The sequence below is a fragment of the Sander lucioperca genome, chromosome 17 (genome assembly GCF_008315115.2).
Source record: "Sander lucioperca isolate FBNREF2018 chromosome 17, SLUC_FBN_1.2, whole genome shotgun sequence".
Lineage (NCBI taxonomy): Eukaryota > Metazoa > Chordata > Actinopteri > Perciformes > Percidae > Sander > Sander lucioperca.
Genome location: NC_050189.1, coordinates 20,118,252 through 20,132,080, shown reverse-complemented (window position 1 = coordinate 20,132,080; position 13,829 = coordinate 20,118,252). Strand labels below are relative to the sequence as shown.

Below are 13,829 nucleotides of genomic sequence, written 5' to 3'. Positions count from 1 at the left end.
CACTGTGACAACACTCATGTAGACTTTACTTTATTTTATTCATGTATTATTTTAATTAGTCTTATAGAAAGATGTCGTCTTGTTAAGAGAAAATGTAAATGTGTTGATGGATTTATATTTACAATACATTTCAGTTTCTTCTGATAATGAGACTGGATTTATGAAAGTGTGAATAATGTTTAACTAACAGTTACGGGTTTACATGGAATAGTTCAATGGTAGGATTTGATGTATAAATATTATGTCACATATTTTAATGTATTATACAGTATTGGTTTTGTTATAAATAAGTGTTGCATTCAACTTTTTCAGCTAAAAGGGTGATCTTATGTTTGACCAACTGCATGAAAAATGTTTGTTACAAAAAGGGAAGGAGAGAGACAGAGAGAGACAGAAGAAGGGGAGGGGAGGGACAGAGAGACAGAAGAAGGGGAGGGGAGGGACAGAGAGAGACAGACTACTACTACTACGTAATTATGCGCATGACCAACTGCATGAAAAATGTTTGTGACGCGAAGAACGACAGATGCTATGCAAATGCTTTCAATAAATTAATTGAGAAAAAAAAAAACAGGCGGACCCAGGGCATGCTGGGAAAACGCCGGCCTCTCAGCTGATCTAACAGCTGATTGGTCAACATGATGACGTTTTATATCAACTTTTTATTGATTTTGATTTGGAGGGATTTTAACTGCTATTTGTCTGATTTTAAAGGCTGATTCTGTACAGAACACATGTTGTGTGGCTGATAGATTACAGATCATCCACAGTCTGTTGTTAGTTAAAATCAGCAACAGATCACATGTAGAGCATTTTAACAGCTACTCTGTCATGATGAAAACAACTGGAGACTGTGTACCAGCTGATATATGGTCTAATAACATTTTATTAAATCAGAATCGGACCACAGTGTTTCTGTGACTTCCTGTTCAGTCTGAAGGCTGCTGGAATCAGCTGGTGACTGAGAGCGGTCCCCCCCCCTCGTCTACTTTAAGGCGAGGCGCAGTTTATCTGCAACGAGCCTGATGTATTTGAGCACAGTCCGTCGTCGCCATTTTGGAGCAGTAAACTACGGTTTGTTGGATGTCTCTTCCTCTCGGACACTAAGTCTTCAGTAATGGTATGTGTGTTCCTGTTATGTGTATAATGTTAGTTAAAGTGGTGTGGTGTGTATAATGTTAGTTAAACTGGTGTGGTGTGTATAATGTTAGTTAAAGTGGTGTGGTGTGTATAATGTTAGTTAAACTGGTGTGGTGTGTATAATGTTAGTTAAAGTGGTGTGGTGTGTATAATGTTAGTTAAAGTGGTGTGGTGTGTATAATGTTAGTTAAAGTGGTGTGGTGTGTGAACTGTGAACACGGATTGAGTGTGTGACTGTGTGTTTGAAGGTCTGAATATCTCTTATTATAGTAAATTATTCTAGACCTGTACGGGTCTTAGTCTCTGGGTGTTATGGTGTATATTGTTAGTTTGATGGTCTTGGTTGTATTCTTAAATGTGTTATTATTATGTTGTGTTCAGGGAGAGTAGGAGCAGAGTGTTAAGGCCTGTGACCATGGAGTCAGTTTAGTCTGAAATGTGCTGGAGACAGAGATGCGTTCAGTTTCATGTTCATGTTCATGTTCTTTATCTTTCGCACAGCTCATGTTTGGAAGACGCCGTCCATAGTTTACTAATGTAAATTAATAAAAACATGGTTTAATGTAGTCTACCTAAACAACGATCAATCATCACCACGTTTCTGGTTCGATTTTTTGACAGTTTTCAGTGGTTATGAGGACCAATATGAGAGAGACATTTGGTAATCATTGATCATTGTTTAGGTACATTAAACCAGGTTAAGCTTGTTACTTAATGAAGAATAAACGTTAATGTGAGATAACTGATAATCGTTGGATTTTGGTTTAGTTTTTTTGACAAGCTTAAGTGTTCATGACAAGATATGGCCATGAGGAATGTGGTGATCGTTGTTTAGGTACATTAAACCAGGTTAAGCTTGTTTTCTTCACGTTAAGCGTTATGTCAGACAGACAGGCAGTGTGTCAGACAGACAGGCAGTGTAGTGAGAGGAGGAGCAGCTCAGCAGCAGAACAACAGCTGTGTCTGTGCTGCTCTGTGGGGATAGTAGAGGGTTTTGTGGATTTGTTGGCATCTGTCGCTCAAGAACTTTATTTATTTTAACTAATTGAGCTCGAGGTTTTCCAAAAAATCGGTGGGTACGAAATGTATATATATATATATATATATATATATATATATATATATATATATATATATATATACATACATACATACATACATACACATTCGTCATGACGCAATTTGCAGTAGTTATCGTTGTTAACCTGTATCCCCATCAGAGACTAACTATAGTTGTGAACTGAATAAAACTCTTTCCTGCTGATGAAATAGTTTTGGGCATTCATGACGCAGCTGTCCTCCTGTAAGCCGAGCTGTAGTCCCGCCCTCTCCGTCACAATACACCCAGACTACCAGCCAATCCGATCACAGCCACCAACTGCTCCCTATAGTCGTAAAGACGGCTGCAGATCACCACTCACTAGGAAAAGGGTTACTGCACTGAGTTTACACAGAAGGGAAGAAGTGGTCTATATACCAGACTGAGACTAGGTCACACAGGACTGAATGCTACCTTACACACAGTAGGACATCATAGATATATATCTATGGTAGGACATGGTAATAGATTATACATAGAATACCAAGACAAAGAAGATGTAGAACATGTACTTTTTGTATGCGAGAAATATAATGATAGTAGAATAAAACTGGCAGGAAATAGAAGGAGAGAACGCAATACATGATATACTTGAAGAAAAGGGAATGACAAGGGAGAGACTTAGAACTTGACTTATTTATCTTAATAATACTGGTTTAATGAAAAGAATATAAGGTTGCCTTTTATTTTATTTTTTGTTTGTTTGTTTTGAATTAATACAAGCCTAGACTCTATGAAGTTCATGGTAGTACACACTCCTGTACAGTTGATGGTGGTATACTACAGAAGTAGTAATCTGACAAAAACAAGGAAGAAGAAGAGCACCACTCTCAGATCTCATGGCTGCTTTAATGCTCCTGTTGATCCTTCTGTCTGAAGCAGCTTCTGGTAAATATCAGCTGTTATTGTGAAAAGATTGATGGACAATCTTAGTAATGTTTATTCATGTCATTCAGTTAGCCTCTAAAGGGGAGATATTCATCACAACACCGCGGCCAGCCAGACTCGGAGGCCTGGGGCGATACGGTCTGTTCCCCCGACGTTACTGCCGTTAGCACCGTTATCACCCGGTGCTGGAGTTAGTGCTGGCTGGGTTCGGGTGGATGTTGTAGACCTAACCTTAAACCTACAGTCCTTTAGGTTTAGATTCTCCTTCAGATTCAGCTCCTCCTGTGACCAGAGCTGTAACCCGAGCTGTTAGTCCCGCCCTCAGACTACAGGGAGAGCCTAGTGCAGCGCTGTAACCCTCCCTAGAGCTGTGTCAGGGAAGTTAAATACGCAGACTCAAGAAGACCTCACAGCAGATCACAGCCACCTCTGCTTCCTAGTCCTACCGTCGATGAAAATATCTAAAATATATATTAGTATATTATACTGTCAGAGAGAACAGTGTGGGGATACAGAGACCACAGCAGGTCACCTCTCTGTCAGATCTCATGGCTCCATTTCTGCTCCTGTTGATCCTTCTGTCTGAAGCAGCTTCTGGTAAATTGTTACGGGCAGCTCTCTCTCTGTCCTGTCTGGGATGTCCTTTCCCTGTGTGTCTGTCTGTGTTTGTGTTTTGTCTGTGTTTGTTTCTGTGTGGAGTGCTGGAGGCGTGGTCCGAGATGTAGGTCAAGGGGCGTGGCCGCATCAACTCTGCTCAGCCGATCTTCATCATCATCATCCACAATCACCAGCAATATTTAACCCGGGCTGATCTTCCTGTCGGCGCCAGTTCGTTAACTACAACCCATGTGGTAACTTGGCTCTAAGCCCTGTAGTATTCTAGTTTTGCCTTTGATTCCCTGCTGAAACTTACCCTGTGTCTCTCTCTAGTTTTCGCTCAGTCCTGCTGCAATCTCCACGGCGTCTGCATGCTCCCAGTCTCACCTGCCAGCCTCCGTCTTCACTTCAGGAACCCAACATGATCTCGCCTCAGCCGGTCTCCTCTCGTGTCCTGAAACTGCCTGGACCCCTCCACGTCGGCTCGCCTCCACCTTGGACCAGTCAGGAGCTTCCCGGTGTTACACCGAAATCTGTGACCCATCGAGATCGGTGTCCCCCTACCTCAACCTGAACCAAACCCCTGTCCCTAACCTTAACCACGGGAGGGGGCGCTACGCTTTTAACAGGAGGGACACAGATCACGACGGGTCACAGATTTAATGAACAGAAAACCACCTAAATGAATTTCAAAGAATATGTGTTTGACTTCCTTTAATTGTTTAATGCTATAGCCTGACAATCCCCTACACCCAGTCTCAACTCTTCAAAAGTCTAAAGTGTAGCAGCTTACTGATTGGTCTTTTTAAAAGTCCAAGTAATAACAGTTTGTTGGTGGAAACATCCCTTGTACCATTTATGGACAGCTGGGGTTAAGATATGTTCTTTTGTTAACTTTTAATTTTAAACCAACAACTTTACTTGAGCTCTTAAATGAAGCCATTGTGTAGCGATACAGGTGCATTTTATAAAATTATAGTATCGTGGAAAAGTTTATTTCTGTGACTTTATTCAAAAAGTGAAACTTTGATATATTCTAGATTCATCACAGAAAGTTGATCATTTCAGGTTTCTTTTTTTTAAATCCTGATGATTGATTCTTCTCACGTCCACATTTCTGTATTATACATTCTTTGTTATAATATTCTAATATTTTGAGGTACGGATTTTTCATTTCCATGAGCTGTACGCCGTAATCATCAAGACTAAAACAAAAAAGGCCTTTTATGTGTAATGAATTTAGAATATATGAAAGTTTCACTTTTTGAAAAAAATTAAAATAAAAAATAAACTTTTCCACTATATTATAATTTTATGAGATGCACCAGAGTCATTTTAGGTAGCAAGTTTTGAACCTGCATCTGTTCACAACTCCATCCTTGATTAGGAGAGTGAGAGCAGATGGGAATAAGCACAGACTAACATTTATTTTAGTAACATTTTAAAATATGTGCTTAAAATGATTAAAGTGGATGGAAACCCAGCTTTTCACAGGCCAGGAAGTCCATCCACAATGTCATGAAGGTGGCTGAAAACATAATCAGGTATGTTCTTTGTGGAGAAGTTCTACCAGACCAGGTTTCAAGGTGCATCATGTAGGAACACACCTGCTGTTCTGCCTCCAGTGGTCCAATCGTCTGTGCTGCTGCATCCAAACCAAGACCTGCAGAATGAAAGCTGTAATGTAGGAAGTAGGCCTAAGCATGTTGGTGAACTTGTTACATCAATACATTGTTGGTACGGATGTATACACTTTAAGTCTTTAAAGCCTGTTAAAAAGGAATTTCTAGTGGGTGAGTGCCTCCTAGAGGATATATTGCATTATGTTTGGATTGTGGCTCTTCAAATCAACTGGATGGTTCTATCGGTTCTATGATGTTAATAAAAGTAGGGGGAAACACAGACGTTATTTACTTAATATGTAGCTACAATGCAGCGATATCAATCAAAACTAGCTCATTCATTTTCCGAGATGAAAGTCCGTGGTTTTAATTATTGGACGTTGGTGCACTTATTTTACCAAGAGCGAGTTAGGACAATATCAGTGGCCTTTAGTTAATTATATCTGCAGCAAACCTTCCACAAATGATAACCTATTCAATGAAAACACAATACAGTTTATTTGTCTGCAATTTTAGTTTACCGATTGCCAAACTAATAGAAAAATAGACTGTACAAAAAAAAAAACCTCTCCCAAATCCACCGAGCTTTGTTCATATTTGTGCTGGGTTGTGGGATTTGTACCACGCCCATCCCTACACTACGAATCATTACAATGACCACAAGTTTAGTGCCGGCTGATTGGACCGCGGAGATACGAGGGTCGGCTGGCTTGACCGCAGTTGTTTTGGGTAAAACCGAAACACACTCCCTTTTGTCTTCAGTAGATGCTTTCATTTTCTCTGTAAGGGATGTAACGGAGGATCTACCCTCTCTCAGATCTCATGGCTCCATTTCTCTTCCTGTTGTTATTTCTCTCTGGAGCAGCTTCTGGTAAATATCAGATTTTATTATGAAAAGATTTATGTAACGTTAGATATTAAATGTTTTATCGTCATGGGCGTAAATATCTTCTAACACATTTCTCAAGAGCAGTTATTGATACAAAATAATAACAGCTGATATTGTAGTTGTATATGTTCTGTGTAGTTGCTGAACTTCAGTAAGTAGTCTGGAAATCTGTTTAATTCTCTCTAAACATCAGATGAAGAGATTCTTCTCTCTAATACAGATGATGATGAACTGAGCCTCAGCACGCTAACGTTAGCTAACGTTGACTGGCCTCCAAAATAATTCCAAGAGCCAGCCTTGAATCCTTTTCTGTTTAATTCTGTGCTAAAAAGGAAGAAGTTTCCTAACGTTATCACCTTTAGAGAACGTTCCCCTAACCTTTAAAAAACTTGGTCATGGACTTTTAATTACTATTGTTTATTATTGTTTTTCAGGCCTGATTGTGGTAACAGTGGATCCTGGAGATGATGTCATTCTACCATGTCAGGCTGATAATTCCTCCATCAGTGTTGTAGAGTGGACCAGACCTGACCTGGAGCCAGAATATGTCCTCTTATACAGAGATGGACACTTGGATCCAGACGACCAGCATCCATCCTTTGAGGACAGGGTGGAGCTGGTGAACAGAGATCTGAAGGACAGAGACGTGTCTTTAATTCTGAAGAATGTGAGCAGACACGACGCTGGGACATACGAGTGTCGAGTTAGAACTGATGGTTCTGACCCAATCAGAACCATCAGAACCATCAGAACCGTCCGTCTGCAGGTTACAGGTGAGGTAGTCTCTCTCAGAGAGTATTTCTGAGTACCAGGTTGTAGCTGCAGCTCCTCTAGAGTCTCCATGATGAGTTGGTCCCAGAGAGTCAGACAGAGAGAGAATCACTTCAGATCATCTCAACATTTAGAGAATATTTTACTCCTGTAGAAATACAGGAAGAAAAGTTACCTTAAACTTAAAGTACTTCTTACTTTCAATAAACTTTCATCAAGTAACAACAAAATGACTCGATAATTAACACTTGAAAAATGTGTTTAGATAAAGTAAAAAATAAGTCATTATAATGTTTAGATCGATGATCATTTCAGATATCTAAAACATCATTCTTCCTCTCCAGAAACAACATTTTAGAAATCTGAAAACAGAATTATTACAAAGAAGAACTTCAATTTCAGATACAGTTTAGTTGTTGCTAGTCATCATTTTAATTTCAGATATCCAGAATGTTATTAGAAATATCTGATATATATTTCACTAGTACAAATGTAAAATTAGATAACTACAATTAGAATTATGACTAGAAGATAAGAAAGACTTTATTAATCCCACACTGGAGAAAATCTACAGCAGCTCAAAAGAAATGTAAATGTAAACACATCAGAATAACACAAATACACATTAAATAGACATGAGAGAAACATATACAGAAAGTATTACAAGTTATATTAGTTATAATAATAATAATAATAATATAATAATAATAACTATTGAAGTACCATGACTTTTCATTATTATTGTTTATTATTGTTTTTCAGACCTGATTGAGGTAACAGTTGATCCTGGAGATGATGTCATTCTGTCATGTCAGACTGCTAGTTCCTCCATCAGAGCTGTAGAGTGGACCAGACCTGATCTGGAGCCAGAATATGTCCTCTTATACAGAGGTGGACACTTGGATCCAGACTACCAGCATCCATCCTTTAAGGACAGGGTGGAGCTGGTGAACAGAGATCTGAAGGACGGAGACGTGTCTTTAATTCTGAAGAATGTGAGCAGACACGACGCTGGAACATACGAGTGTCGAGTTGCATCAGCTGATTTTAGACGTAAAAAGAGAGCCATCATCAACTCTGAGCCAATCAGAATCATCCGTCTGCAGGTTACAGGTGAGGTAGTCTCTCTCAGAGAGTTTTTCTGAGTATCAGGTTGTAGCTGCAGTTTCTAACATCAGAGAGGATGAAGACTGCTCCACTATCACACATTTACTGACTCATATGTTTATTATCTTCAGGTTCTGAGGATAGAAACTCCTCTCCTGTAGACCTATACCTTGGACTGGCTGCAGGTGGACCGGTTGTTGTAGCTGCTGCATTGGTTGGTGTCCTGATGTGTAAAAGACGTCAGAACATGAGATCAGGACAACCTGCTGCTGATGATGATGATGATGATGATGATGATGATGAAGCATTGCCCGGTTAGTTCCTCTAACATCTCCCAGAGCTCTTACCACCTGACTGGTTTCTCATGTGCTGTATATACAACATGCTTATCATTACTGCTGTGGGTGTGAGGTCATGTACAGATCTGCTATTTGGTCTGTTTTGGGGGGGGGGGGGGGTCTGTGTATCTGAGTCTGAGATCCTCTAGGGTCTCCATGATGAGATGGTCCAGAGGAGGGTCAGACTGAGAGATTTAGTTTAAATTATCTTTACCTTTAGAGAACTAGAACTAACATTAATGTTACTCAACACCGCTGAGAGACTTACTTCACGGCGGGGGCTGGCCGCCGGTTCCGAGGGCTGTCTGCCGAGTATCTCCGGTGCCGAGCCGCGGCCCCGGAGATACTCGGCCGAGGATACGCCGTAACGTGTAGTTACATTATTTCAGAGGTGACGTCAGATTCGGTATCTCCACGTACCTCCGTACGTAGTCACAGAGTAGATTTAACTCAGAAACATAAAATGGTCTTTAGGGGTGAGAGACAGTGACTATGAAAGAGATGAGATCTGATATTAAACAACATTTCCTGAAGGATTAGACCTGAACTATTGATGAGTCATGTCAACACGTATCTCAGTGAGGAGCTTCTTCATGAGTTGACCTCGTGGTAATAAAGTCCTGTGATATCTCTGATAATTAACATCCCTTCTGCAGTGTTACACCTGATGGAGGTCTTTAGAAATAACATGACTTTTATTGATTACTATTGTTTATTATTGTTTTTCAGACCTGATTGAGGTAACAGTTGATCCTGGAGATGATGTCATTCTACCATGTCAGGCTGCTGATCCCTCCATCAGAGCTGTAGAGTGGACCAGACCTGACCTGGAGCACCCAGAGTACGTCCTGTATTACAGTAATGGACACTTGGAAACAGATGAACAGAATCCATCCTTTGAGGACAGGGTAGACCTGGTGGACAGAGAGCTGAATAACGGAGACGCGTCTTTAACTCTGAAGAATGTGAGCAGCATCGACACTGGAATATACGAGTGTCGAGTTAGAACTGATGGTTCTGATGATTCTGACCCAATCAGAACCGTCACAACCGTCTGTCTGCAGGTTCCAGGTGAGTAATTCTCTCTCAGAGAGTATTTCTGAGTACCAGGTTGTAGCTGCAGCTCCTCTAGAGTCTCCATGATGAGTTGGTCCCAGAGAGTCAGACAGAGAGAGAATCACTTCAGATCATCTCAACATTTAGAGAATATTTTACTCCTGTAGAAATACTGTAAGAAAAGTTACCTTAAACTTAAAGTACTTCTTACTTTCAATACACTTTCATCAAGTAACAACAAAATGACGCAATAGTTGACATTTGAAAAATCTGCTAAGATAAAAGTAAAAAATAAGTCATTATAATGTTTAGATCGATGATCATTTCAGATATCTAAAACATCATTCTTCCTCTCCAGAAACATTATTTTAGAAATCTGAAAACAGAATTATTACAAAGAAGAACTTCAACTTTAGATACAGTTTAGTTGTTGCTAGTCATCATTTAAATTTCAGATATCCAGAATGTTATTAGAAATATCTGATATACATTTCACTAGTACAAATGTAAAATTAGATAACTAGAATTAGAATTATGACTAGACAATAAGAAAGACTTTATTAATCCCACACTGGGGAAAATCTACAGCAGCTCAAAAGAAATGTAAATGTAAACACATCAGAATAACACAAATACACATTAAATAGACATGAGAGAAACATATACAGAAAGTATTACAAGTTATATTAGTTATAATAATAATAATAATAATAATAATATAATAATAATAACTTTTGAAGTACCATGACTTTTCATTATTATTGTTTATTATTGTTTTTCAGACCTGATTGAGGTAACAGTTGATCCTGGAGATGATGTCATTCTACCATGTCAGGCTGCTGGTTCCTCCATCAGAGCTGTAGAGTGGACCAGACCTGATCTGGAGCCAGAATATGTCCTCTTATACAGAGATGGACACTTGGATCCAACCTACCAGCATCCATCCTTTAAGGACAGGGTGGAGCTGGTGGACAGAGATCTGAAGGACGGAGACGTGTCTTTAACTCTGAAGAATGTGAGCAGACACGACAACGGGACATACGAGTGTCGAGTTAGAACTGATGGTTCTGATGGTTCTGATGGTTCTGACCCAATCAGAACCATCAGAACCGTCCGTCTGCAGGTTCCAGGTGAGTAATTCTCTCTCAGAGAGTATTTCTGAGTACCAGGTTGTAGCTGCAGCTCCTCTAGAGTCTCCATGATGAGTTGGTCCCAGAGAGTCAGACAGAGAGAGAATCACTTCAGATCATCTCAACATTTAGAGAATATTTTACTCCTGTAGAAATACTGTAAGAAAAGTTACCTTAAACTTAAAGTACTTCTTACTTTCAATAAACTTTCATCAAGTAACAACAAAATGACGCAATAGTTGACATTTGAAAAATCTGCTAAGATAAAAGTAAAAAATAAGTCATTATAATGTTTAGATCGATGATCATTTCAGATATCTAAAACATCATTCTTCCTCTCCAGAAACAACATTTTAGAAATCTGAAAACAGAATTATTACGAAGAAGAACTTCAATTTCAGATACAGTTTAGTTGTTGTTAGTCATCATTTTAATTTCAGATATCCAGAATGTTATTAGAAATATCTGATATACATTTCACTAGTACAAATGTAAAATTAGATAACTACAATTAGAATTATGACTAGACAATAAGAAAGACTTTATTAATCCCACACTGGAGAAAATCTACAGCAGCTCAAAAGAAATGTAAATGTAAACACATCAGAATAACACAAATACACATTAAATAGACATGAGAGAAACATATACAGAAAGTATTACAAGTTATATTAGTTATAATAATAATAATATAATAACTTTTGAAGTACCATGACTTTTCATTATTATTGTTTATTATTGTTTTTCAGACCTGATTGAGGTAACAGTTGATCCTGGAGATGATGTCATTCTACCATGTCAGGCTGCTGGTTCCTCCATCAGAGCTGTAGAGTGGACCAGACCTGATCTGGAGCCAGAATATGTCCTCTTATACAGAGATGGACACTTGGATCCAACCTACCAGCATCCATCCTTTGAGGACAGGGTGGAGCTGGTGGACAGAGATCTGAAGGACGGAGACGTGTCTTTAACTCTGAAGAATGTGAGCAGACACGATGCTGGAACATACGAGTGTCGAGTTGCATCAGCTGGTTCCAAACGTAGAAAGAGAGGCATCATCGACTCTGAGCCAATCAGAATCGTCCATCTGCAGGTTACAGGTGAGGTAGTCTCTCTCAGAGAGTTTTTCTGAGTATCAGGTTGTAGCTGCAGTTTCTAACATCAGAGAGGATGAAGACTGCTCCACTATCACACATTTACTGACTCATATGTTGTTGTTTTTTAGACCCTCCTCCCCAGGAGGCCGAGAAGACTTACTGGCAGCAGCTGTTCTCGTGGTGGTGATGAGCTTCCTGATATATAGAAGACATAAGAAGAAGAGATCAGGACAACCTGCTGATGATGATGATGATGAAGCATTTTTCCACCATGAATCTTGACTTTACCGTTGTGTGTGTGTGTGTGTGTGTGTGTGTGTGTGTGTGTGTGTGTCCTGAGTATCTGAGTCTGAGATCCTCTAGGGTCTCCATGATGAGATGGTCCAGAGGAGGGTCAGACTGAGAGATTTACTTCATATTAACTTTACCTTTACAGAACTAGAACATTTACTCGAGTAAAAGTTGCTTCAAAGAAAAACAAATTTTACTTAACTCAAAGTACTTTTACTTTAAATACATTTTCCTCAAAGTAAAACAAAATAACTCCATATTCAAACATGTTCAGATAAAAGTCAAATGTAGGTCAGTTATAATGTTGTTTAAGATCAGAGTGATGTTTGACTGAAGAACACAGAGATGTTCAGACAATATCAACTCAGCAGTAGTACACAGAAATACTTTGCTCTATTAAACAGATTAAATGTGATAATAATATTATGTAACAATAATCTACTCAACTCTGAGCTGTATCTCAGCAAGCTTTCAACAGGAAATGATGTTTGTTTAGTTGTAAATATCAGCAGACGGAGCCCCCCCCAAATATCTTCTAATCAGGTGTAGAGACGGTACGGACAGCGTGTATGTCCCAACAGGTGACGGTACGGACAGCGTGTATGTCCCAACAGGTGACGGTACGGACAGCGTGTATGTCCCAACAGGTGACGGTACGGACAGCGTGTATGTCCCAACAGGTGACGGTACGGACAGCATGTATGTCCCAACAGGTGACGGTACGGACAGCGTGTATGTCCCAACAGGTGACGGTACGGACAGCGTGTATGTCCCAACAGGTGACGGTACGGACAGCATGTATGTCCCAACAGGTGACGGTACGTCAGCGGCTGACAGATATAAACATGTCGGGAATTAATGTTGAGGCTTGCTACACGTAAATATCATTGCATATTATCAGCCGTGGAGAGTAACTCTGCCTGTAGTGGAATGGCTTCTAATGACGACCAAAAGCGCTTGTCTTTTACTGTGACCATTTACTGTTCAATATGTTGCAGTTTTACAAACAAGAAAGTGAACAACTTGAGCCTGACGGACATGTTGCTTCTCAGTAAGCTAGCAAGAGTAGCTACACAACAGACAACTTCCGTGTAGCCTACTTCAAAATAAAAGCACTTCCTGTGACGGTTCGCAGTAAAACTAAATTACTGTTAAATAAGGTTGTGTAGGCTACCTTTTCACAAACCAGCTGTAAATCAAGTACTGTAAATAATGTTAATAGTGAGTTTTAATCACACTATAATTGAACTTTTCCTTTAGAGTGTTTTAACCTAAACATGAATTTCTTATTGAAGTGCTATAAACAAACATTTTACAACAATGCCGTACTTTTGAGTATTTTCATTTTCTCCTACTTGCCTATTATATGTTTTACTTATCTATTTTGTATAGCTTTAGTAACTTTGCTTATTTATATTAATTATACAAAATATGAATAATCTATGATGTATTAAAGTGGATAAAGACGAGACTTTATTGATCCGGTGGTGAAATTAACAAGCTAGCTGCCAAATCAAACTTCCCCTGTTATTTTGGTGAAAGTAACTCAAAAGTAACTCAAAAGTAGTGTAACGCATTACAATTCAGAGACAGTAATATTGTAATATAACTAATTACTCTCAAATGACAGTAACTAGTAATCTATAATGTATTACATTTTGGAAGTAACTTGCCCAACACTGATAAAATCATCTGATGATCAGAATATCTCAGGGGGACATAGAGGACCAGTCTGTCTCTAAATAAGACCTTCAACTGGATTATTATCTATGAAATAGATTAACATGATGTTTCTAAAGGAAAT

The 13,829-nt window shown here is 39.2% G+C and overlaps 2 protein-coding genes and 1 pseudogene across 5 annotated transcripts in view; 2 read left to right on the top strand and 1 right to left on the bottom strand.

Moving 5' to 3' along the window:
* LOC116034141 (hemicentin-1-like) overlaps positions 1 to 13,829 on the top strand; it is a 1,482,957-nt gene that overhangs the window by 1,051,346 nt on the left and 417,782 nt on the right. The window contains exons 34-35 of the mRNA XM_035993823.1: positions 4,528 to 4,538; positions 12,300 to 12,570. The gene's annotated coding sequence lies outside the window, so the exon portion shown is untranslated. The remainder of the gene's footprint in view (positions 1 to 4,527; positions 4,539 to 12,299; positions 12,571 to 13,829) is intronic.
* Positions 1 to 13,829, top strand: part of LOC116034899 (gastrula zinc finger protein XlCGF49.1-like) — a 390,500-nt gene that overhangs the window by 293,007 nt on the left and 83,664 nt on the right. The window lies entirely within an intron of this gene.
* LOC116034906 overlaps positions 1 to 13,829 on the bottom strand; it is a 399,592-nt pseudogene that overhangs the window by 316,652 nt on the left and 69,111 nt on the right.